Source organism: Magnolia sinica, chromosome 3, assembly GCF_029962835.1.
Source record: "Magnolia sinica isolate HGM2019 chromosome 3, MsV1, whole genome shotgun sequence".
Classification (NCBI taxonomy): domain Eukaryota; kingdom Viridiplantae; phylum Streptophyta; class Magnoliopsida; order Magnoliales; family Magnoliaceae; genus Magnolia; species Magnolia sinica.
Genome location: NC_080575.1, coordinates 73110997 through 73135340, shown reverse-complemented (window position 1 = coordinate 73135340; position 24344 = coordinate 73110997).

Here is a 24344-nt window from a genome sequence, read left to right as displayed (position 1 = left end):
AAGTTCAAGCTTCAACATACTTCAAGTTGTCAAGCTTCAATATCAACTATCAACCGAAGCGAATGATGATTCAATGTTCAAATATCACTTCTAAGGTATGCATGACCCTAGATTGACCATAGGTTAGGTCAAATTGATTGCATACTTAAATTGGGTCACTATATAATTTTATAAGATTTTTCTTGACTAGTCTTAGCCTATGTTTGACTAGTCCTGGTACTGGCTAGACCAGTCCAAAAATTTCCTCGACTAGTCTAAGTTTTGTTACTAATTTTTGAAATTTTTTGTTAGACCCTCGATCAGTCTTGGAGACTGCTCAACCAGTTGAGTGAATAGTGCTCGACCAGTTGAGCAAACTCAACTCAAAGTCCAGCAACCATTTTTAGTCCCACTCGACTAGTCGAGTGCATGGTTCGACCGGTCGTACCAGTCACTTGACCAGACATGGAACGGTCTTATCTTATCGCAACCAAAATTAAAAATTCTTGTTGGTCCTTTGACCAGTCGAGCTTACCTCTGGGCCAGTCGAGTGACCAGTTTTTGCACTTATAAATAGAGCACAATTTTCAAAGTTTGATAAGTCATTCAAGCAAAATCAAGACACCACTCTGAGAGATAAGTTTGTGATATTCTTAAGCTATTTAGTGGTCATTTAATATTCTCTTTAATTTATCTTTTTTATATTTGATTTTGAGATTCTAGATTCCAATCTTATTTGAAGAAGGGATTTAAGTTTTTCCCTCTCTTGGAATCAAAATCAAATCAAGTTAGCCCAAAGTGATTTAATCTAAAATCATTTAGAACTTAAAACCTTTTCATAAGTGAGTGTGGACATTGAACATCTTCTTCAAATTGGTTCCACTAGGCATCATCAAAGGAGAATATCCAGATAAGTAAATGTACATTTCTGTAAATCAATCTTTGGTTTTTTGGGATTGTGCCAGAAAAATCTCTCTTTCCTTTTTGGTTTTGTTTGAGGTGATCCAGAAAACTCAAAGTGTGGGGTTTTTGAATTGTCTAAGCCCACTTGAAAAATGCAATTGTAAAGGTTTTAGGTGAACCTTGAAAAACCTATTTCATAGTGAATGCCAATATCCACTATGTGAGGATATTGGGAGTGGAGTAGTTGTGTAGCTGTTTTTCTAAATAGTGGGTGTACACACAAGCGAACCACTATAATTTATGGTGTTATGGTGGATGGTTGATTGTGGCATTGTGTCGATGTTGTAATTTATTTTTAAGCCTTTGTGGAGAATGTTGTAATCTCTTTTATGCAAGTGTAGGAATGATGTAATAACTTAGTTTATTTTCTTTGCTATTGTTATTTTCTTCTGTATTGGTTTGGAATTTTGATACAAAAACCGTTATAGAAATCAGGTTGTCCTACCATAAGCCATTGGTTTTTGGTGTAAAGTTGTCCTTAGAACAACATCTCTATCAACCTCTCAATACTTGTACATTTGAGGTTGTTATTCATTACTGCTTTGTAGGATCATTAAGTGCTATCTTTATTTATATATGTCTAATTCCACATTTAATTTTTTTTTAATTTGGCATTATGCTATTCACCCCCCTCCTTCTAGGACTCTTAACTCAGCCTTTTCAAGTGGTATCAGACCCTAATAGCTTGTTTTAATTTGTGGATTAATTTCCTGAGCTAATCGATCTAAGTTTTTTTTTTTAAGATGTCAAATTTTGATAGCCTTTCAGTCACTAGGCCTCCACCATTTTATGGCTCCAATTATGCCTATTGGAAAGCCAAAATGAGGATTTTCTTAAAATCCATGGATGAGAGCGTGTGGCAAGCCATAGTGACCAATTAGACCCCTCCTACCACTGAAATGACTGGTACTAATGGATCTAAAACTATAAAGGTTACACCTTACTTTTCTTGGACCTCTCTTCAGAAAAGTGAGAGTAGTGCCAATGCAAGGGCTTTAAATGCAATTACTTGTGCACTATCACCGGATGAATTCAAGAGAATTATATCCTATGATACTGCAAAGCAAGCCTGAGATATTTTAGAAATGACACATGAGGGAACAACAATTGTCAAGAAAATTAAAGTCCAAATCCTCACATCCAAATTTGAGGAAATATGTATGGAAGAAAGTGAAACTTTCATGGACTTCTATACAAGATTGAATGACATTGTCAATTCTATGTGGGGTCTTGGTGATAAAATCTCAGAAAGTAAAGTCTGTGCAAAGATACTGCGCTCATTGCCTGAATGGTTCAATTCAAACGTGATTACAATCCAGGAACTTCGTGATACAGATCCTAAGTTGTATCGTAGTATGATAGGTAGTTTACTTTATTTAATTGCCAGCCGACCTGATATTGCATTCAGCGTTAGAATTTGTGCTAGATATTATTCGAACCCTAAAGAGTCATATCTGATTGCCTCTAATCATATTTTGTGATATGTCGCTAGTTCAGTTAATCTTAGTCTCTGGTATTCACATGATACTAGTGTGCAATTAGCTGGTTACATGATGCTAATTGGGCTGGTAACATTAATGATCGTAAATCGACCAGTGGTGGTTGTTTCTATACAGGAAACTGTTTAGTTTCTTGGCTAAGTAAGAAATAAAGTTTCGTATCTCTCTCCATAGCTGAGGCTGAATATATTGCTGCTGTAATGCATGCACTCAGCTTGTATGGATGAAAAGGATGCTAAGTGATTACAGAATTGCGCAAGAATCCATGATATTATATTGTGATAATTCAAGTGCAATTAATATCTTTAAAAATCCAATCTAGCATTCACGAACCAAGCATATTGACATTAGATATCACTATATTCATGAATTAGTGGAAGACAAGAGAATTTCTTTGGAATATATTCAGACCAAGAATCAATTAGCTGACAAAATCGCTCGACAAAAACAGGTTTGCAGAATTGAAATTTGATCTTGGTATGTGCAATATGACTGATGATTTGTCCCTTTCTATATCATAATGTATATTGTTACTGTGTTAAAAGTTTTAAAATTCAATTTTTATGCAAATTTGCATATTTTGTGAGGTGCATGACCAGTTGAGTACATACTCGACCAGTTGTGGCACGACCAGTCGAGTATGTACTCAACCCATCATGAAACACAAGTTTGACCATTTATTTGGGAAAAATCACCTTTTTCTTCATTTGGGTCTTCTTCTCCAACGAGCCTTACCTCGACCGGTTGAACCCATCTTCGAATCCTCCTTGGTTAGTGCATTATTTTCATTTTTCTTATATATTTAAGTCCTTTGATTCGTTTTCTTCATTTATGTGGTTTATTTCATGTTTTATGATTATTTTGGGGGTTTTCTATTAAAAAATTGATTTAATAGAAACCCTTCTTGCCCCTTTTGCAATCTCTTCATTCCTTGATTTCATTATTACAATGATGGATAAAACCAAGAAGAAAGGATCTCGTGGTCCCTCTTCTTCTCGTTTAACTCCTATCACAGTGCGCTATTTACGGTCACCCGAGGAAGATCCCGAGTATGTGCGGGATATTCGCTTGTGCAATGTGATAGTAGAACGGACTATTAATCCTAATCATTTGTCATCATTTGGCATTGTTTCCCTCCTTCAGTCTATAGGATAGGATAACATATTACATTGGGGTGGACTGGCATACTGCTCCATTGCGCAGGCTATGTATGCTTGCATTAGTGACTTCCCTTCTGAGAATCTGACATTTACAATTACAATTAGAGAAGGTCCAATTGATGTGGAACGTCATCTTATTTATGGGTTAATGGATATACCTGTCAATGACGACGGTAGTCCCATTAGTTGTCTTATTACAAAACCTTCTGAATCTAAGAACAAAATGCTCACTCGTGTTTTATGTAATATGGATGCGGAATGGAGTACTGGGAATGCGCTTGCTTCCAAGTTTATGTTACCTAGATACAGGGTTCTCCATCATATTTTTATTTCGAATGTTTACCCTCGTTCTAGTAACAAAACAGAGCTTACTACATTCATGGTTCGTATTATTAATTCTATCATTACTGGAGTCTCTGTGTGTCTTCATTCTCTGATTTGTTATCTCATGATTCAGTTGTCTCCACCCAGGTCATAGTGATATACCCTTTGCTTATCTTATGACTGTTTTAGCCACTCATAGTTTAGTGGTTATGCCTATTGGAGAAGCTCCCATTCACAATCTACCCTTCAACAACTCTAACATTAACAGGATGAATTTGAAGTTGGCCCCAGGCCAAGTTGATGTGGGTGCTAGTGGAGCTACTGAAGCAAATGAAGAGGAGAGTGATTTACCTCCAGATGATATTAATATGGATAACCTCTTTGATGAAATTGAATTCGATTCTGTTGCTGATCCTGATTATTAGCCATCTAATTTTGATACGCGTTTGCGCTCATTTGAGGAGAAGGTTGAAGGTACGCATGTGTCCTAGGAAATGTAATTTAAATATATGCACAAATATCTTAGGCATATTAACAAGGGACTGCATCAAATTGATCCTTCCATACATGCTCCTTCTTCTGGTTCGGATTAGTTTTGGGTATCTGTTGTGTAATAACTTTTAAATACTTGAATTTCTTCTTGTAATTGGACATGTTTTTAATGGTAATCTTATCTCTATGTTATCTTAACCTTACCTTTCTCATTACTCTCATGTTTCCATTATCATTTATAGTTTCTTTCCTTTATCATATTGTGACAAGAAGGGGGAGAATTTATTCTGACATGCCTATTTCATTATGACAAATGTGGTGAATGAATGTGGAACTGCGGAGTATGTGGTTAGGTGGTAGGTAGGTAAATTTTTTTTCTCCTCTTGGATTCTATGCAGTAAGGTATTAAGGGGGAGTATTGATGAGTATTGATTTGACCATTTTATAACTGGTGTATGATTCTTTAACCAGGTTGTAACTGGTGCATGATTCTTTACTGTGCGTATTATGCTTATCTTATTGTAATGTATTTTGTTTTGTCACAAATTTGACAAAGGGGGAGATTGTAAATGTTACTATCTAGTTCCTATGATTATCAAATTTTGTAGTGCCAAAAGCTCTTGGAATCTATATCTTGTGCAGTTCATCTTCATATTCAAGATCATGTAATTCAAGTACAAGTACAAGATGTTCCAATTCAAGATTCAAGTAGCACATGTATAAGAACAAGAAATTCTTACACACGTTCAAGTACAAGAACAAGTGATAGATCAAGCTTTCAAGCTTCAACTATGTCAAGATAATGTGCTTTACTCAAAGCTCAAGGTGAAATACAAGTCACAAGTACTTCAAATTCAAGCTTCAAAGTACTTTAAGTTCAATCTTCAACATACTTCAAGATGTTAAGCTTCAAGATCAATTATCAACCGAAGTGAATGATGATTCAATGTCCAAATATCGCTTATAAGGTATGAATGACCCTATATTGACCATAGGTTAGGTCATATTGATTGTATACTTAAATTGGGTCACTATATAATTTTATATGCTTTTCTCGACTAGTATTAGCCTATGTTCGACTAGTCCTAGTACTGGCTCGACTAGTCTAAGAATTTCTTTGACTAGTCCAAGGTTTGTTACTAATTTTGAATTCTTGTTGGTCCATCAACCAGTCGAGCTGACCTTTGGGCCAGTTGGGTGAAAAATTTCTACACTTATAAATAGAGCACGATTTTCAGAGTTTGATAAGTCATTCAAGCAAAATCAAGACACCACTCTGAGAGATAAATTTGTGATATTCTTAAGCTATTTAGTGCTCATTTGATTTTGAGATTTTATTTTCCAATCTTATTTGAAGAAGGGATTTAAGTTTTCCCCTTTCTTGGAATCAAAATCAAATCAAGCTAGCCCAAAGTGATTTAATCTAAAAATCATTTAGAACTTAGAACCTTTTAATAAGTGAGTGTGGACATTGAACATCTTCTTCGAATTGGGTCTACCGGGCATCATCAAAGGAGAATATCCAGATAAGTATATTTTCATTGTAAATCTATCTTTCGTTGTTTTGAGATTGTGACAGAAAAATCTCTCTTTCCTTTTCGATTTGTCTGAGGTGATCCAGAAAACTCAGAGTGTGGGGTTTTTAAATTGTGTATGCCCATTTAAAAGACACAATTGTGAAGGTTTTAGGTGAACCTTGAAAAACCTATTTCATATTGAACACCAATATCCACTGTGTGAGGATATTGGGAGTGGAGTAGTTACGTGGCTGTTTTTTTAAACAGTTGGTGTACACACAAGCGAACCACTAAAAGTTTTGGTGTTGTGGTGGATGGTTGATTGTGGCATTGTGTGAATGTTATAATTTATTTTTAAGCCTTTGTGGAGAATGTTGTAATCTCTTTTATGCAAGTGCGGGAATGCTATAATAGCTTAGTTTATTTTCTTTGCTATTGTTTTTTTCCTCTGTATTGGTTTGGATTTTTGATACAAAAATCGTTCTAAAAATCAGGTTGTCCTACCATATGCCATTGGTTTTTGGTGTAAGGTTGTCCTTAGAATAACATCTGTATTAACCTCTCAATACTTGTACATTTGAGGTTGTTATTCATTATTGCTTTGTGGGATCATTAAGTGATATCTTTATTTATATTTGTTTAATTTTGCATTTAATTTTTTAATTTGGCATGTTCCTATTCACCCCCCCCCCCCCCCTCCCTCTAGGACTCTGAACTTGGCCTTTTCAAATCTTTGTTGCCTGTGCATAATCGGTCTCTTGTCTTTAGAAATATTTAACTGATGCATTACCACTAATGGTTCTAGGCCTGACATTTCAGCATATGTCTAGGCAAATACATCTTTATTTTCTTTTAGAAGTCTCACATACCGATTGGCCTCCTGCTCAGAAAGACTGATGCTTATGAATATGTTCTAGGGTTCTTCTTCTATCCCTATATTTATTTCTTGCAAGATATCAATCATTGGTTTCCCCCCATCTTCTATTTGCTTGGGAGCCACTTCGGGGTGTTTAATCATTTCAATTTCCTCTTCTTCTAATGCACCTACAATGATTGTGTTTATTGAGGATTCTCCTCCCAACCTACGAAATCTTTCCTATTTCTTCTCATCAATCTCAACCGAGATTAAAATGCCTTTTCCACTATTCAAACCAACTGGCTCGTCATAATTGAAACTCATATTCTTCATTGTTATTATGCTAGTGGAGCTATACCTTCCAAATCTTTAGGTGTCAACTTTGCAGATTTCATTTTACTATCTCCCCGTACCTCTATCTCCCCCTCTGACACTATGTAGAAGTCGATAGGTTCAGGGTTCTTATTATTAGCCTCAACATGGAACCTTTTAGGCATAACTGAGAATGGTTTCTTCCTTTTGGCTTGCGGTAGAGGCATCGTATAATTGGTTTGTAAAATTTCTAACTGCTCAGGTGACAATAATGCTAGCGACAGCTGTCCTGGCCATCTCAAATGTTTTGGTACAAAAAAGAATTTTTGTTTCACCTTCTCTTTCTCTGACACTGCTATCTTTGCAATTCCATCTTATGTTGTGATAGTGCTATCTTTCATCATTTCATTGTTATTGCTTCTCTCATTATCTCCTGTGGCGAATTCATCGTAATAACCGGCATCAGCAAAGAAAGATTCTACCTCTATATATGGCTTTGCATCAACCATCACTTTACACTGGATCTCGTCTTTACAATACTTGAAACATTGGTGAAGAGTTGGCGGCACGATGCCATATTGATGCATCCATGGTCTTCCTAAAAGGAGATTATATGTTGTTACTATATCAATAACATAACAAACAACATCCGTTAGCAGTCCCCCAATTTTCAATGTCAATGTGATCTTGTCGAGCGCTCTTTGTCCATCTTGGTTGAACCCCTGTATCATCATCCCACTAGGGCATAGATGAGAGCGTCAGTATCCGAGTTCACTCAACATCATCAACAACAAAAAATTCACTGCACACCCATTATCTAACATTATCCATTTTATTTGTTTACTGCCAACATGGCCTTCAAACATTAGTGGTATATTATGATCTTCACCACAGATAAAGTCCTCATTCGAGAAAGAAACGATCGGCATATAATTATTTCGTTCATTGTGTTCCATCTCTGTAAGCAATGCTCTCTTAACATTATTATCTGATAAGGCCTGTATTAGACTGCTTCTAGAATCTTTTGACAATCGCAGTGCATCATATACGCTTAGCCGAGCTGGTATGCCTTTTAAATGACTTACTACCTCGTAGGCCACCCTTCCACCTTATCTTTCCTATTTTCTCTGATACCCTCACTGACCTCCTCATGTATCTCTTTCCTTATTGCCTTTGCGTTCTATCTGTACGGACTCTTCACCCTTTTTTCGGAACATAATGTGAACATCACAGCTTTACCCGTTCATTCAAGAGGATAATGATCACCCATTCTTCTAATATAATTTGAATGCGTATGCCTTGTTAGAGATCATATGCAATTTCAGTTGGTGCTTATCTATAAATAGATTCTATTTAGGAGATGAAAGGGAGGATGTTCCCACTGAGAGTCACCATTTTGGCATCTTATAAGATGCCAAACAATGATAAAATCTCGTAGGTTATCCTTAAATCATCATTAAATAAGGTAAATATCCCTAGCAGAGTCGCCATTTTGTTTCGACTAGAAACAAAATGCATTTGATTTGGAAGAATTTCTTATTTAATATTGATAAGAATAGAACAAAGGAGATATTCATCAATTTTATTTATTCTGAGTTCATTACATACTCTTAATCCTCTAATTTCAAGATAGAATCTCTTAACAAAGATAAAAATACATGAAATTAAGTGTAATCAAAATGTAAATTTCGACAGCATTCCGACGCATATTTGTCAAATCTCAAAGGGAGACGAGTTGTGCCGGTTTCCCCTGCTAGGATCCCTTAGAAATATAAAAATAGCTTGATCGTCTTCTAGAAAATTCAACATGGTAACTGCTCCAAAGATAACTTATGCAACTCATACTAGAGTTGCGTGGCTTGCAAATCGCGTAAACCCACGCAACTCACCATAAGTTGTGCGGTCTCCCTTCTTCCCTTCTCTCTGCCCCTAATACCTGTCAGAGAGATAGATCTCTTGAGCATCCAAACCCCTAAATGAGAGGGTGAGGGGGTATTTATAGGCATTCACACATGTGAGCCCTCGATTCTTGTGTCATAGACCCCACTTCGCATTGTTAATCCCTTTTATGAAACTTGCGCATCTTAGCACAACTCGGATGAGTGGCACGGACTCGCACAACTCAGACAAGTTGCGTGAATGCACGTAACTTATGTTCCACGCAACTTAAGTCACACACAATTCACGTCCTGTGCAACTTGTGTTATCTCTTTCTTTCTCTCGATCTTTCCATGCCTTTCTCTTTCCTTGATCATTTTTATGTCCCAACAGTACTTAGAGGGGTTCATAGTGGCAAAGCCCCTCCGTCACGCCGTTTGTCTCTCTCTCTCTCTTGTGATGGAGTGTGGCCCACCTAATGTCTTCAGCAATCCAGACCATCCAACCAGTGGGACTGTCCATCCGGCCTAAAAATTCAGCCTGTTTTGGGCTTACCTGGCCAGTTAGCCAAAGAGGCCAAAACAGAGAGGAAAACACAAATATAGGCTTGATTCTAGGGCTGTGTGCCCCACCTTGGTGGACCCTACCATGATGTATGCATTTTATATCCACGACATCCACTTATGGGGCCCACCTTGCTGACGTCTAGTGGGCAGGCCCACTAGCCTGTCCGTCTAGGACAGTCCTGGACGAAGGGAGGAAACAGATATCAACTTGATCCAAACCATGGTGGGCCATGTACAAGTGGACCCACCTGATGAATGTATGGGATCCACCATCGTTCAACAATGAATCGTGGGGATCCACCTAATGTGTGTGCTTTATCTAACACGTGGCCCCACCATTGATGTATGTGTGGCGTTCACACCATCTAGACCTTGGACGTGGGACCCATGTGATGTAAGTGTTTTATCCACATTGTCCAGGTAGGCAGGATGGTGGGACCCCACATGATGTATGTGTTGCACCTATATCGTCTAGTGGTTGTGGGGCTGACATGATGAATGTGTTTCATCCACATTGTCCAATAGGGACAGTGGGATCCACCTTGGGGTATGTGTCTCATCTACACCGTCTAGCAACAGTCGGACGCTGCTGGATAGCAGGGGTTAAATGCCCACTGTTAAAACCTTCTGGGCCCCTCTGTGATGTTTGTAGGGGTCCAGCAGTTGGCCCACTACCTGGTGGCCCATGTCCAATGAGACCCACTATGATATATGCTTTTATCCAAGCCGTCCACCTATCTGGATGCCAGTAGGCTGAGACGCTGCTGGACTGATTGTCCAGCAGTAGGCCCACCCTGTTATATGTGTTTTATATCCTTCCTATCCAGCTGGTGGGGCCCATTTTGTGATGTATAAGGCTCACCTTAATGTGTGTGTTATAAGCACACTGTCCATCTATTTTTCTGGACAATAGGGCTGGCATGTGAGGCCCACCTTGATTTATATGTTATACACGCTGCCTGTCCTTTTTGCTAGATCATGGGCTAACTTGTAAAGCCCATTATGATGTATGCATTACACACACTATCCACCCATTGTGCCTAGATCATGAGCTATTTCATGAGGCCCATTGTGATGTGTGTGAGGCCCATGTGATGAGGCCCAATGTGATGTATGTGATGCCCTTGTGTGAGGCCCATTGTGATATATATGAGGCCCTTGTGTGAGGCCCAATGTGATGTATGTGAGGCCCATGTGATGAGGCCCATTATGGTGTATATGAGGCCCTTATGTAAGTCCCAATTGTGATGTGTAAGGCCTACCATGATGTATGTGATGACATTTATACTGCCATTCATTTTCTAGCTATTTTAAGGGCCATGGGCCCCATTGTGAGATGGTCTCTATAGTAGGTCGTACCTTAGGAGCAATGGTGGTTAAATGTCCATGTTGTAAACCTCCCTAGGGCCCGTTGTTAGGCCTATTACTATCCTTCCCTTGTTGGGTTATCCCAAATCATTAGGCCCCCTTAATTGTTAGGCCCATTCTCATCTTCCCTTAGTGGGCTAACCCAAACTAATGGGCCCTCATTATTGATGGTGCTTCCACCATGTCTTGTAGATTTGTCCAAGCCATAAAACCCATCTTGTGCTAATTGGGCCCCATAAGAAGCCTGGTTTACTACGTGATGAAGCAGGTGAGGATGCCCACTCGTCGTTCTTAAGCCCATTCTTGATATTAGTATCTCATCTAGCCCATCCTTGATATGAGGAGAGTACATCATCATCATAGATGGAAGGGTCTATAATATTAGATTTGGTATATCAACTGTTGAGGACTGATCCTGATATTTTGATTAGATCCACCATCCTTCTATGGACCCCGTCATGTATTTAGGATAAATAATGTGCTAGTTTACTTAAGCTAGTAAGACACACTGAGTATATGCTAGCATAGCATCATGATACATACCCATACGCATCATTTTTATGCTTGTTATGAGGAGTGATTAATCATAGCATAAGCCATTGGGCTGATTGTTTATGAGACTCCCTGATAAATGGAATTGCCCATATGAGCACACGCGATATGCGTAGGATTGATGCATGACTGGATAGTATGACTCATGCATCTTACATTGTGTGATATGATCAATGCATGCCCTAGCGTCATCAGGGTTGTGGCCTCCACAAGCATAATATGGATAAAAGAATTGGATACCGAAAATACTTATTTCTAGTACTAGGGCGTGATGGATGTCCCTAAGTGAAAGTCCTAGAACCCTTATGGTACCAAGGAGATGCTCCAACGTCGAGACCGAGTGGATACATGAACGCCAGAGTAACAATTACCAGTAGGCCGCGTCTCCCACTATGTCGTGGTGGATTGGAAGGGGGTAAGACCTTTCCCGCCCGAGGAGTAGGGGGCAAAGCTAGGTTGAGTTTGACTAGCTCAAAAATGGGTCCGCTACTGACGAGCCAGGAAGATATTGGCTGACAACTGGCCAGGCAGGTAGTGAGGTCTCTTACGCTCACATTGGCTGTGCGCTTGAGGGAGGGGCAATCATTGCGAAGTAGACTAGACCCTGATGATATTCCAAAGATGAGTCGTACTGATATATGATCCCATATGAGGACAGGTATGATTGCGTTGCATCTTGCATATGACATTGGACCATATAGGCCTTGCATTGCATAGACTTGGTATGACCGACAACATTCATGTTTTGCATCGCATAGCTTTAGTGTGGCCGACAACACTCATGCCTTGTATTACATAGCCTTGATACAACTGGCAGCATCATCGACTTGCCAGAATTTTTCCACATTACTTTGATATTGCATACCTGACACATATATTGCACACACACTCACACCACCCTCTAAGCTTTCTATACGCTTATGCACGGTCGTTGGGTGCAGGTGACGCTAGGACGCAACAACATTGAGGCAGGAGCGTACAACTGAGCTGATGGAGTTTTGTTACCTATCTTGTATTTCCCTTTATGCGTTGTACTCTAAATTTTTTTTATTATAGTGGATCTGTGGTGATGTTATTGGTTGTGGGTTATGCCTCTTTACGAAATTTTATTTTGAAAATCCTCCTTGTAGGATCCTAGGATCAAAATCTGGTATATGGGTGCTGTGAGCCAAGAATGGGGTACTACGGACACTGTCGGTGTCAGACATGGCGATCAAAAATTTTATGAGCCCGGTTTCAGAGTTTGTGGTGTGACACTTCCTGCCCAACCTTTCCCTAATCCTAAACATGAAATAAGTGATTCAAGCTCTTCAAATTAATTAAGAAAGCCAAGTCTATCACCACTCTTATGAGTGGGAAGATAATTGATAAATCTATTCTAGTAAGGGTTGAGAGGTCTAAGGACCCATAAGTAGATGAAACTAATAGACTTAGCAATACTCCACAAGAGTTAGAACGGGAACTTTAAGGCAAGCCGATTGTACCATTCCCCCAACGGTTGATTACACCAAAACCTATCTCTAACTCTCAAGATATTCTAGAGGTGTTGAAACAAGTGAAGGTTAATATCCTCTACTCGATGCCGTAAAATAAATACTTTCATATGTCAAATTTTTAAAAGACTTATGTACAACTAAAAGATGGCAAAGTATTTAAAAGAAAATCTTTTTAACTGAAAAAGTGAGTGATATCTTAAAGCAAGATGTGCCACAGAAATACAAAGATCCCGGAAGCCCAACCATTGCTTGTGTAATTGGGAACTACCAAATTGAGCACACACTTTTTGACTTAGAAGCGAGCGTAAATCTAATCCCATACTCGGTCTACGAGTATCTAGGTCTAGGTGAATTAAAACTCACCTAGACCGCATTACAACTTGTCAATCACTCAATTCGTGTACCGAGAGGGATAATTGATTGGTTCAGGTTGACAAATTCATCTACTCGGTAGATTTTATCATCTTGGATACTCAACCCATCACGGACATGAGCGCTCAGATTCCTATCATTCTTGGTCGCCCATTCGTTGCCACATCAAATGCAATCATTAATTACAAGAATAGAGTCATGAGTTTGTCTTTTGGAAATATGACATTGGAGTTGAATATCTTTTTTAATACGGGCAAATAAGTAGAGGATGATGATGATGCCCATGATGTTAACTTGATTGATTCTTTTGTGGAGGATAGAGCTCTGATGACCTTGTCCTCTAACCCTCTAGAGACATGCTTGGCCCACTCCCATGATTTAGAGGATGATATTATTAGGGAGATGGGTATTATGCTTGATACTATGTCAGTACTTGAAGTTAACTGGTGGAGGCCACAATTCGAAGAATTAGCCCAAATTGATGTAGTGCCTCTACCGTCTAACCTCAAGGCACTGAAGCTTGACCTAAAATATTTTCCCTCTTATTTGAAATATGTCTATTTAAGTCAAGATAAGACATACTTGGTGGTAATTTCTTCCCACCTTGAGCAAGAACAAGAGAGTATGATTATTTATGCTCTCGTTGAGAACGAAGGAGCCTTTGGATGGTCCATTGCGGATCTCAAGGGAATTGATCCTTTGATTTGTACTCACCACATTAGCTAGAGGATAATGTGAAGACTTCCCGGGAACTAAAATGTAAATTAAATCCAAACATGAAGGAAGTGGTTAAGGCCGAGGTTCTTAAGCTATTAGATGTGGGTATCGTATACCCTATATCCGATAGTCAATGGGTGAGTCCAGCTTAGGTGGTTACTAAGAAGTCCGGAATCACCATCGTAGCCAATGACAACAATGAACTTGTGTCAACCAGAGTTACTACTAGTTGGAGAATATGCATTGACTATAGAAAATTGAATACCGTCACAAGGAAGCACCACTTCCCTTTGCCCTTCACTAATTAAATCTTAGAAAGGCTAGCTGGTCACTCGTACTATTGTTTCCTTGACGGCTATTCAGGCTATAAGTAGATAGAGATAGCCCCTGAAGATCAGGAAAAAACTACATTCAAGTCCCTTTGGCACCTTTATTTACTGAACGATGACGTCTTGACAAAGAATTTGGTACTAAATTCAGAGAAGTGTCATTTCATGGTTCGTGAGGGAATTGTCCTTAGACATGTCATCTCATCCAAGGGAATTAAGGTAGATAAGGCTAAGATTGATCTTATCTCTAACTTACCTCCACCTAAGAACATACGAGACGTGCAATCCTTCTTAGGACATGCCAATTTTTACAGGAGATTCACAAAGGACTTTAGCCTCCTCTCTCATCCTCTATGTAATCTACTTTAAAAGGATGCACCATACGAGTGGACTGACCAATGCTAGGAAGCTTTTACTAATCTCAAGGGCATGTCAACCACTACACCAATCATGCAGCCACCCAACTGGGGCCTTCCCTTTGAACTTATGTGTGGCGTGTTTGACTATGCTCTTGGGGTGGTTTTAGGCCAGAGAAAGGAAAAGAAGTCATGTGTTATACACAATGTAAGTAGAACTTTAAATCTTGCCCAAGTGAACTATTCTACTACAGAAAATGAACTATTAGCCGTAGTGTTAGCTTTGGACAAATTTAGGTCATAGTTGATCGGATCCAAGATCATCATTTACACAAATCATGCAGTACTCAAGTATCTTATTTCTAAGAATGATGCTAAGCCCCACCTGATAAGATGGATCCTCTCACTCCAATAATTTGATTTGGAAATAAAAGATAAAAAAAGGATAAAGAACGTAGTGGCTGACCATCTTTCCCACCTTGATCTCTCTGATTCCCTTGAGACAACACATATAAATGACATGTTCCCTGATGAACAATTGTTCAAAGTCTGCCATTCACCCTGGTTTGAGGATATTGCTAATTATCTTGCTATAGGTTTCACGCCGACACATTGAACTGTGCAAGATAAGAAAAAATTCTTTACCAAGGTAAGCAAATTCTTCTGGGATGATCCATATTTGCTTAAATATTGCCCAGAACAAATCTTAAAGAGGTGTGTGCCAGACAATGAACACCAAAGTGTCATCTCCTTATGTCATTCTCAGAGTTTTGGTGATTACTTTTCAACCAAAAAACCAAGGCCAAGATTCTACAGTGCGGCATTTATTAGCCCATTATGTTCAAGGACACTCATGAGTTTTGCAAAGCTTGTGAGCATTGTCAGAAATTGGGAGCATTGTCCTATCGAAATATGATGCACTTGAACCTCATTCTGATCATTGAAGCATTTGATTGCTAAGGCATTAATTTCATGGGACCATTCCTTTAATCATTTGGGAATTTATACATTTTGCTAGTCGTAGACTATGTCACTAAATGGGTTGAAGAGATTCCGTGCCGGAACAATGACTATCAAACGATCATTAAATTCTTAAAAAAGAACATCCTTTCCCGATTCGGAACACTGTTCACAACCCCAAGTGTAGGGTCACGATGCAGTAATAATCTCGGTGAGACCAAGGTTAAATCCATAGGGACTAAACTTATTTGTCTTCTGAAAGTAACTAGAACTATAACTAGAAGATGTAAACCTAAATTTAAAATAGTTGAGAGAGTGATTTTGAATAAGGTAAATAGAACGTATAAATTTAAAGGTGGTAACTAGGGTATCAAGGATCCACTTGTAACAATTGGGAGGCTACCTCCAATGACACAATTGGAATTAGAGTCCTATCATATCCAACTAGTAAGAAGAGACTTGTCAGATCTCTAAACTTCTCATGGATCTAATCATCAATGGATGAGAGTTGTGATAATTTAGAAGTGATTCCATTACCTAACTATGCCAAGGAGACAAGGAAAATAATAGGATTTACCAATCTCACAACCAATCATAAGAGCATTGTGAAGGTTAGGAAGGATTCCATCATCCTACCATGCCCAAGGGATGATGGTGAACAACAGGATTTCCTAATTTCACAATCTCAATTCAGGAAAAGAAGATATTTCAAGTTATTGCAGATCTATTGTAATGTGTCACAACAAACTATTAAAAACTAAAAATATTCCTTAATGATCAAACTAGAATCAAATAGAGTTCAATAAAACATGAATTAAAACAAAGAAAACATCCCAATGATGCTACAAGCTTCACCTCTTAGCGTTACCTAAGAAGTTTAGCCAACCATAGACATGATTGAACTAAGAACTCTTAAACAAAATGTCAACTAAGGAAGAAGAATAAAACTCCTGGACGGTGGCTCCACCCTTTTGCTCCATTCCTCAAACCCTAGAAGACGCCTAAAAACATCCCAGAGACTCCTATTTATAGTTTTACAACTCCAACTTTCGCATCGAGTTGGAAAAATCTGGAAACCGCCTCAAATTTACGCAGTCTGTGTGCTGTCTGCGTAACCTTAGACTAGTCGAGGAAAACCTTTGACTGGTCAGGGGCACCTTTGACTGGTCCAGGATGATGGGATTTTAGATGATTTTGTCGTTGGAGTTCGAGTCGAGGAATCTTCGACTAGTCGAGGGACTAGTTGAAGAAGGCATATTTTTAGGGTTTCTTTTCTTCACTTAAAGTCTTTAATGTTCTTCATTCCTCACTTGGTTTTCTAGGATCTTTGGCATGTGAATTCTTCATTATTGGTCTCATAATATCTATCCTTGGCTTTGGTGATTCTTGAGTGTTAAATCCATACTTTTAGTATCCTTTTTAATCCAAGCTCTTAAATTCACCTTGCAACATAAACATGATTGAAATAGAATATTAAGCATTATTGTGTTCATAAAACCAAGTAATAAATGGGGAATACTATGTAATATTTGACCGTCAACACAATCCCTAACAAGCATTTTGCTAGTCCCAAGCAAAGTATGCAAAAAATATTTTGAGAACCACAGGACAATTTCTAGAAGCTCAAGTGGTTTTAAAAACAATCCAAATAATAGAGTTTCAAAATAAATCAATGTTGAACATTATTCTCTCCTAAACTCTAGCAGTCGGTAAACTTCATAATCAAGTTCAAAGCATTAATCCTCTAATTAGAACCATTCCAAACATTGAGTTCCTTGGGTGCATAATGAAGTCTGGACTTATCATAATCAAAGGTTCAATTCTTAATTTTCTTGATAACATTAATAATTAAAAGAGTATTCAGGACAACCGAAAGTTAAACTAAAACTTGCCTTACAGTTCATCTTTTAATTCTTTCAACTTTTGATTTTTCCATCGATAAGTTTCACGCTATGTCAACCTTTTTAAAGATCTTTAATAGGTAAACGTTTTCGATGATAGCTGTTTCTTTTAGCTGGATATTTATTTTATTTTATTTTTCAATTCTTCTCATTGAACATGATGGAAAAATTCCCCAGGTTGGTTCCTTTCATGCTTAATAATCACCGAGTTAACAATTCAATATCAAACTGACACCTTAATGTGTAAGCTAGTTGTGACGTGTGAAATAATGACTCAATCTGTGTTTAAAACTTCTAATCATGGATTAATAATTCGAACTTAACTATAAAATCTAACAAGTAACTGAACCCAAGAAGCCAGTAGTCTGTCAATATCTACTCAGCTCATCGATTGCAGACTCATTTATGATCTGGTCAAACTCAGTCTAGCTTTGCCCCTACCTTTGGGAGGATAAGGCGACACCCTCTTCCAACCGACCACGACAAAGTGAGAGACGCGACCTGGTGGTATTCAGTACTCGTGCGTTCACATATCCACTCGATCTCGACATTGGAGCATCCTTCTAGTACCATAAAGGTTTTAGGACTTTCACACAAGGACATTCTAAGTGCCCATAGTGCTAGAACCAAATATTTCTAGTATCCAATCTTGCCATCACGATATGCCTATCGAAGCTACAACCCTGATGTCGCTAGGGCGTACAGTGATCATGTCATATAAAATGCAAGATGCATGAGTCATACCATCCAGTCAAGCATCAAACTCGTGCATACCGCGGTCACGTGGGGCAACTCCATCTCACAAGGAGTCCCATAAACATCTTAGGCCAGTACCATATGCTATGATCAATCATTCCTCACAACACGCATACAAATGATGCGTATGGGCATGTATCATGATGTTATACTAAGCATGTTCTCATTTTCTTAGTGTGTCCTACTAGGCCAAGTACACTAGCATGATTATCAGCTATAAACAATAATCAGCCTAAGCACATGATGAGGTCCACAGAAGGATAGCAGATCTAGTTTAAATAACAAGATAGGCTCTAAATAGTGGATATACCAACCTAATACTACATATTATTCCATCTACGATAAGGAGTGAAGATGTGCTCTCCTACGAGGTATGGTGGAAAGTATCATCAATAGTAGGGCCCAATGGTTTTGGGTAGCCCAAAAGGGGAAAATGGGTAACACTAACATCAATGGGGGCCCAACGGTTTGGGATAGTCCAATAAGGTAAGGGTGGAAACAAGCTTATCAATGGGCCCTATAGCGGTTTACAATGTGGACATTTAACCATCATTGCCTCCTAGTGTGTGATCTACAAAACGGGGCCCACGATCCCTATACTATTCGTGGAAAAGGATGGGCAGCGTATAAGTAACACATACATCATGATGGGCCTCATAAGGTAGCCCATGGCTAGGCATAGGATCCATAAATCAAGGTGGGCCTCTCATGGTAATGGGGTCCACGACCCCAAACATGGATGAACAGTGTGTATACAACACGTGTATCATGATGGCCTTGTACGAATGGACAACGTGAATATAAAACATACATCAAGTAGACCTATTATTGGATGGTCAGTCCAGCGGCGTCCCTGGCCAGTTTTAGGCACCAAACGAATGGGCAGCCTGGATAAATTACATATATAGTGAAGGGGAGAAAATTTGCACATCATCACTGGGCCCCACACATTACAAACGGGCCCCACCAGTCTGGACAACATGTATATAAAAATGCATCCAACAGGGTGGGCCACCTACTGGTTAGCCCACTTGTGCCTTGCTTGCCTGATGGGCAGTCCAACTGCTAAACGGCTGGATAAAATACATATCTGGTGGGTCTCATCAATGGGCCAGTCCAACTGGAGAGTGGATCAAGCCCCAGTGGGCCACACAATGGTTGGAAAGAATGGACAAACATATACATCATGGTAGGTCCAGTATGCTTGCTGGACGGTCAGCCCAAAACCCATTGGTCTAGTTTGTTGGACGGTCTAGCCATGTAGGATGTTGTGGATACAACACACATCACAGTGGGTCCCACAACCATTAGATTGGAAGACAAAAAAAATTACAATTGGCCTAATGGATGGACAGACACATCAAAGTGGCCCAGTTGTCACGCCCCAAACCCTGAAATCGAATTCACAGGAATCCCGATTGCTGAATCTGGTGCCGACAGTGTCCGTAGTACCCCATTCTCGGCTCCCAGTGCCCATATGCCAGGTTCCGATCCTGGGATCCTATAAGGAGGATTTTCTAATGTGCATTTATCTCGTAAAAGGCATAACCACAAGTTTACCCAAATCACAAAAGTAACATCATCATCACATATCCACTAATATAAACATTTGAATACAATGCTGAAAGGGAAATACATATGTTAAAATCAAAACTCTAGAAGTCAGCTACATGCTCCAAGCTCCATGCTGATGCAACCTAACATCACCTGCACGCATCTATCGTGCATAAGCTTATAGAAAGCTTAGAGGGAGGTGAAAGTGTGTGCACAAGATAAGTGTTAAGCACATAAATAGAACATCACAATCTTAATGTCAAAAATACAGGTAAGATCATGAATCATACGATATCAAAGTAAGCGAAAATACTGATAAGTTCGTAGTCAATCAATATCAGAGTATGCAATACAGATTAGCTATGCAAATGAGGAGCCATAAAGAACTAAATATCAGATGCCGTATCTAGACCATATAAATGCATAAACATAGTAACCCAAAATACCATATGTCGTAGATGTAATACAATATGCGATGCGAATGGAAAGACCATAGTGAAGTGTGAAGTCAGGATGATAGTATGTAGTATCGCAGGCTATGGGGTCCATCACAAGGGACTTCTATCCAAACCAGTCTCATAACTAAATATGTATAGTCAGACTCAATGTGGTAAACTCTTAATCTTAGGTTAGTCGTGCGTCCTAATCGAAATCCTGGCCATTGGGAAGGCACACGTAATAAAGAGTTACGCACCACCAGCCCGAGTGGATACTGAATGAAAGAATGAATGAGTATACAACTCCTACACAATAAGTCCATATATCAGTACTGTTCATCTCTAAGATCATCACTGAGGTCTAATGCACTCTACACCACCTTGTCGCCCCATCAAGGGCATAACTGGGTAAGTGGAAAAGACCTCACTATCTACCTGGCCAGTAGTCAGCTAATATCTACCTGGCATGTCAATAGCGGACTCATTCACGAGCTGGTCAAAATCAGCCTAGCTATGCCTACTCCCTCAGGTGGGTAAGGCCACACCCCCTCCCAACCGACCACGACACAGTGGGAGACGTGGCCTACTGGTATACGGCCCTCATGCGCTCATATATATTCATTGGCCTCGACGTTGGAGCGTCCTCTCATATAAAGAGGGTTTAGGGATTTTCACGCAGGGCCATCTATGGCAGCCCGATGCTAATAACAGATTTTCAATGTCTCATCTGGCCATTCACGATATGCTTGTGGAGGCTACAGCCCCGATGTCGCCAGGGCATGCAATAATCACAACACACAATACAAGATGCATAAGTCATACAATCCAGTCATGCATCAATCCTATGCATACCATGCGCTCAGGTGAAATAACCTCCACTTATCAAGGAGTCTCATAACAACCTGCCCAATGACATATGTAATGGTCAACCACATCTCTTAACAAACATGCAGATGATGTGTATGGGCATGTATCATGATGCTATGTTGTCACATACTCATAATCGGTATCAATAACTGACATTGACAATCGACCTCGATAATGTGGACATTTAACCAACATTACCCCCAAGGAATGGCCCACATAGAGCCTAACATATAGTGGACCCATGGCCTCACACAAGGGATAAACATACAGCACCATGGGCCTCACTCCAGAGTTTAATATACATCATGATGGGCCTCTCAAATGGGCTTAATATACAACATAACGGGCTTCATCGCCTAACCATCAAATGCACCACAATGGGCCTCATCACATAGGCCTCACATACATTACATAGGCCTCAAATGCATTAAGCCGAGGCTGAATGCTCATCAGAATGGGCCTCAAATACGGGCCGCAAATACATCGCAATGGGCCTCGGCAATCGGCCTTGATATCCATCCTCGATAATCGGAGTCGACATAAACGATCAGAATCAACCTCAATAATCTGAATCGGCCCTGATAATAATCACGATCGGCCTTGATAGTCGGAATCAACCTCAACAATCTACCTTGATAATCAGAATTGGCCTCGATACTCGACCTCGACAATTGGAATCGGCCTCGACAAATCAGAATCGGCCTCGACAAATAGGAATCGGCCTCGGTAATCGAAATTGACCTCGATAATTGGAATCATCTTCGACAATCGGCCTCGACTATCAGAATCAGCCTCGACAAATCAGAATTGGCCTATACAATTAGCCTCAACAATTGGAATTAGCCTCGATACTCAGCCTCGACAAATCAGAATCGACCTCGATACTTGACCTCGACAATTGGAATCGGCCTCTACACTCGGCCTCGACAAATCGAAATCGGCCTATACAATCAGCCTCGACAAATCAGAATCAGCCTTGATACTCGGCCTCGACAATCGGAATCAACCTTGACAATCAGCCGAACAAGGTCTAATGGAAGGTCACAATATGGACATTAAACCATCATTGCCCATCAATGTGGACATTTAACCAATATCGCTCATAAGCAATGGCCCTCATAGAGTCAAACATATAATGGGCCCATAGCCTCACACAATGGCCTAATATACAACACAATGGGCCTCACTCATGGGCCACATATACACAATAGGTGGGCCCTGCTCATGGGCCTCAAATACATGACATGTGGGCCGTACACATGGGTCTCATATGCATCAACTAGGCCACCTATTTGGGCCTTGAATACATCGAATGGGCCATGCATCATAAGCCTAATACATATCACAATGGGCCTTGCCCATACGCCATGAATACATCACAATGGGCCTTGCCCATGGGCCTCAAATACATCACAATGGGCCCCATCATATGGGCCTCAAATACAAGGTAGGTGGGCCCTATCACATGGGTCTCAAATATACATCATCATGGGCCTCATGGATGAGCCACACCAATGGGCCTCAAGTGGGCTACAAATATATCAAGGTAGGCCTCAGAGATGGGCCACATAATACATCAAGGTGGGCCTCATTAACATCATATCGGGCCCACCGTTCTAGGTGAGCAACCTACACCGTACATCTATTTTTAAAGATCATTTTAGAGTGTTATCCTAATGAATCATAACGGGAGATCATCTGGGCCATACCACAAATAACTGTGGAGATAATGGTTCTCACCATTAAACTAATCACAGGGCCCACCATAAAGTTTATTCCCCATCCAATCTGATCATAAGGTCACAAATATCATACTGATCTAAAAACCTCGGTGACCCAAAAAGGGTTTCAATGGTGGACATTTAATCTCCACTATTTGAAGCAATGTGGTTCACCTGATCACTAGATCTGTCTTATTTTTATTCTCAAGCCTTGAGACGTTACGCCAAATAGATGAATGGTTGAGGTGTAACAGATACACCAGCGGGCCCTACGGAATTGCTGGTGTCGTGGGGCCCATCGGTGGGCGGTACAGATGCAACACATGCATCCATGGGGTGGCAAGCATGTTAGATGGATGGACGGTTTGGTCAAGGTGGATTCATATTCACCGTACAGATGGACGGGTAGATTTACAACACATACACCATGGTGGTTCCCACCGAACTTGCTGACGTAGCTACAGTAGTGGTGGGACCCACTGATAGACGGTGTACATATAACACATACATCATGTATGGGCCCCGCAAATATGCGGTCCAGATGCAACATAGATGGATGGCATTGCTAAAAACACCAAGTCACGGTGGGGTCCTCCGTCCCTGCTAGATAGTGCTGGACTCCACACGTGTGGGTCCCACCGTCCAGCCAGGTGGACGGTTTAGATTCACCACATACCTTGTGCGTGGGACCCTCAAGCTTTGCTGACATCACTTCAACATGGGGCTGGCCCACTATCCATCAGATGGTGGATCTGGTTAGTGAACAGATGGACAGCGTGAGATCTATACATTAGGTGGGCCCCACGTGGATGGCCATCACTTCTATATGTATTGCATTATATAATTTATTATTATTATCATAATATATATATATATATATATATATATATTTATCATCATCATCATCATCATTATTATTATTATTATCATTATTATTTCCACATATCTTGTAACGTCTAGAGGCTGGACGACCATCTACTGGACGGTTTGGATGTTCAGATGTAACCTTGAGGTGGGTCCCATCCCACACGTGCAACACATGTGGGGTGGGCCTCACACACCCAAAAAATGGATGGATGGATGGTGTAAAATATAACACACATCTTGGTGGGGTCAGCAAGTAAGATATAACACACATCTTAGTGGGATCAGCAAAACTTGCTGACGTCTATCCAGCTGGGTGTGAGTGCCCCACTTGATCATTAGATCTGCACCAGCCACTGTGATTTCAGGTGGGTCCACATGCCCCATCATCATCATTACCATACAAGGGAAGGGAGAGAAAGAGAGAGAGAGAGAGGAGAGAGAGAGAGAGAGCGAGAGAGAGAGAAATGATGATGGAGGGACCCCGCAACTATGGGCCCCTCATGATTACCACACATATTTCATAATGGGTCCCACTTATAAGTGGA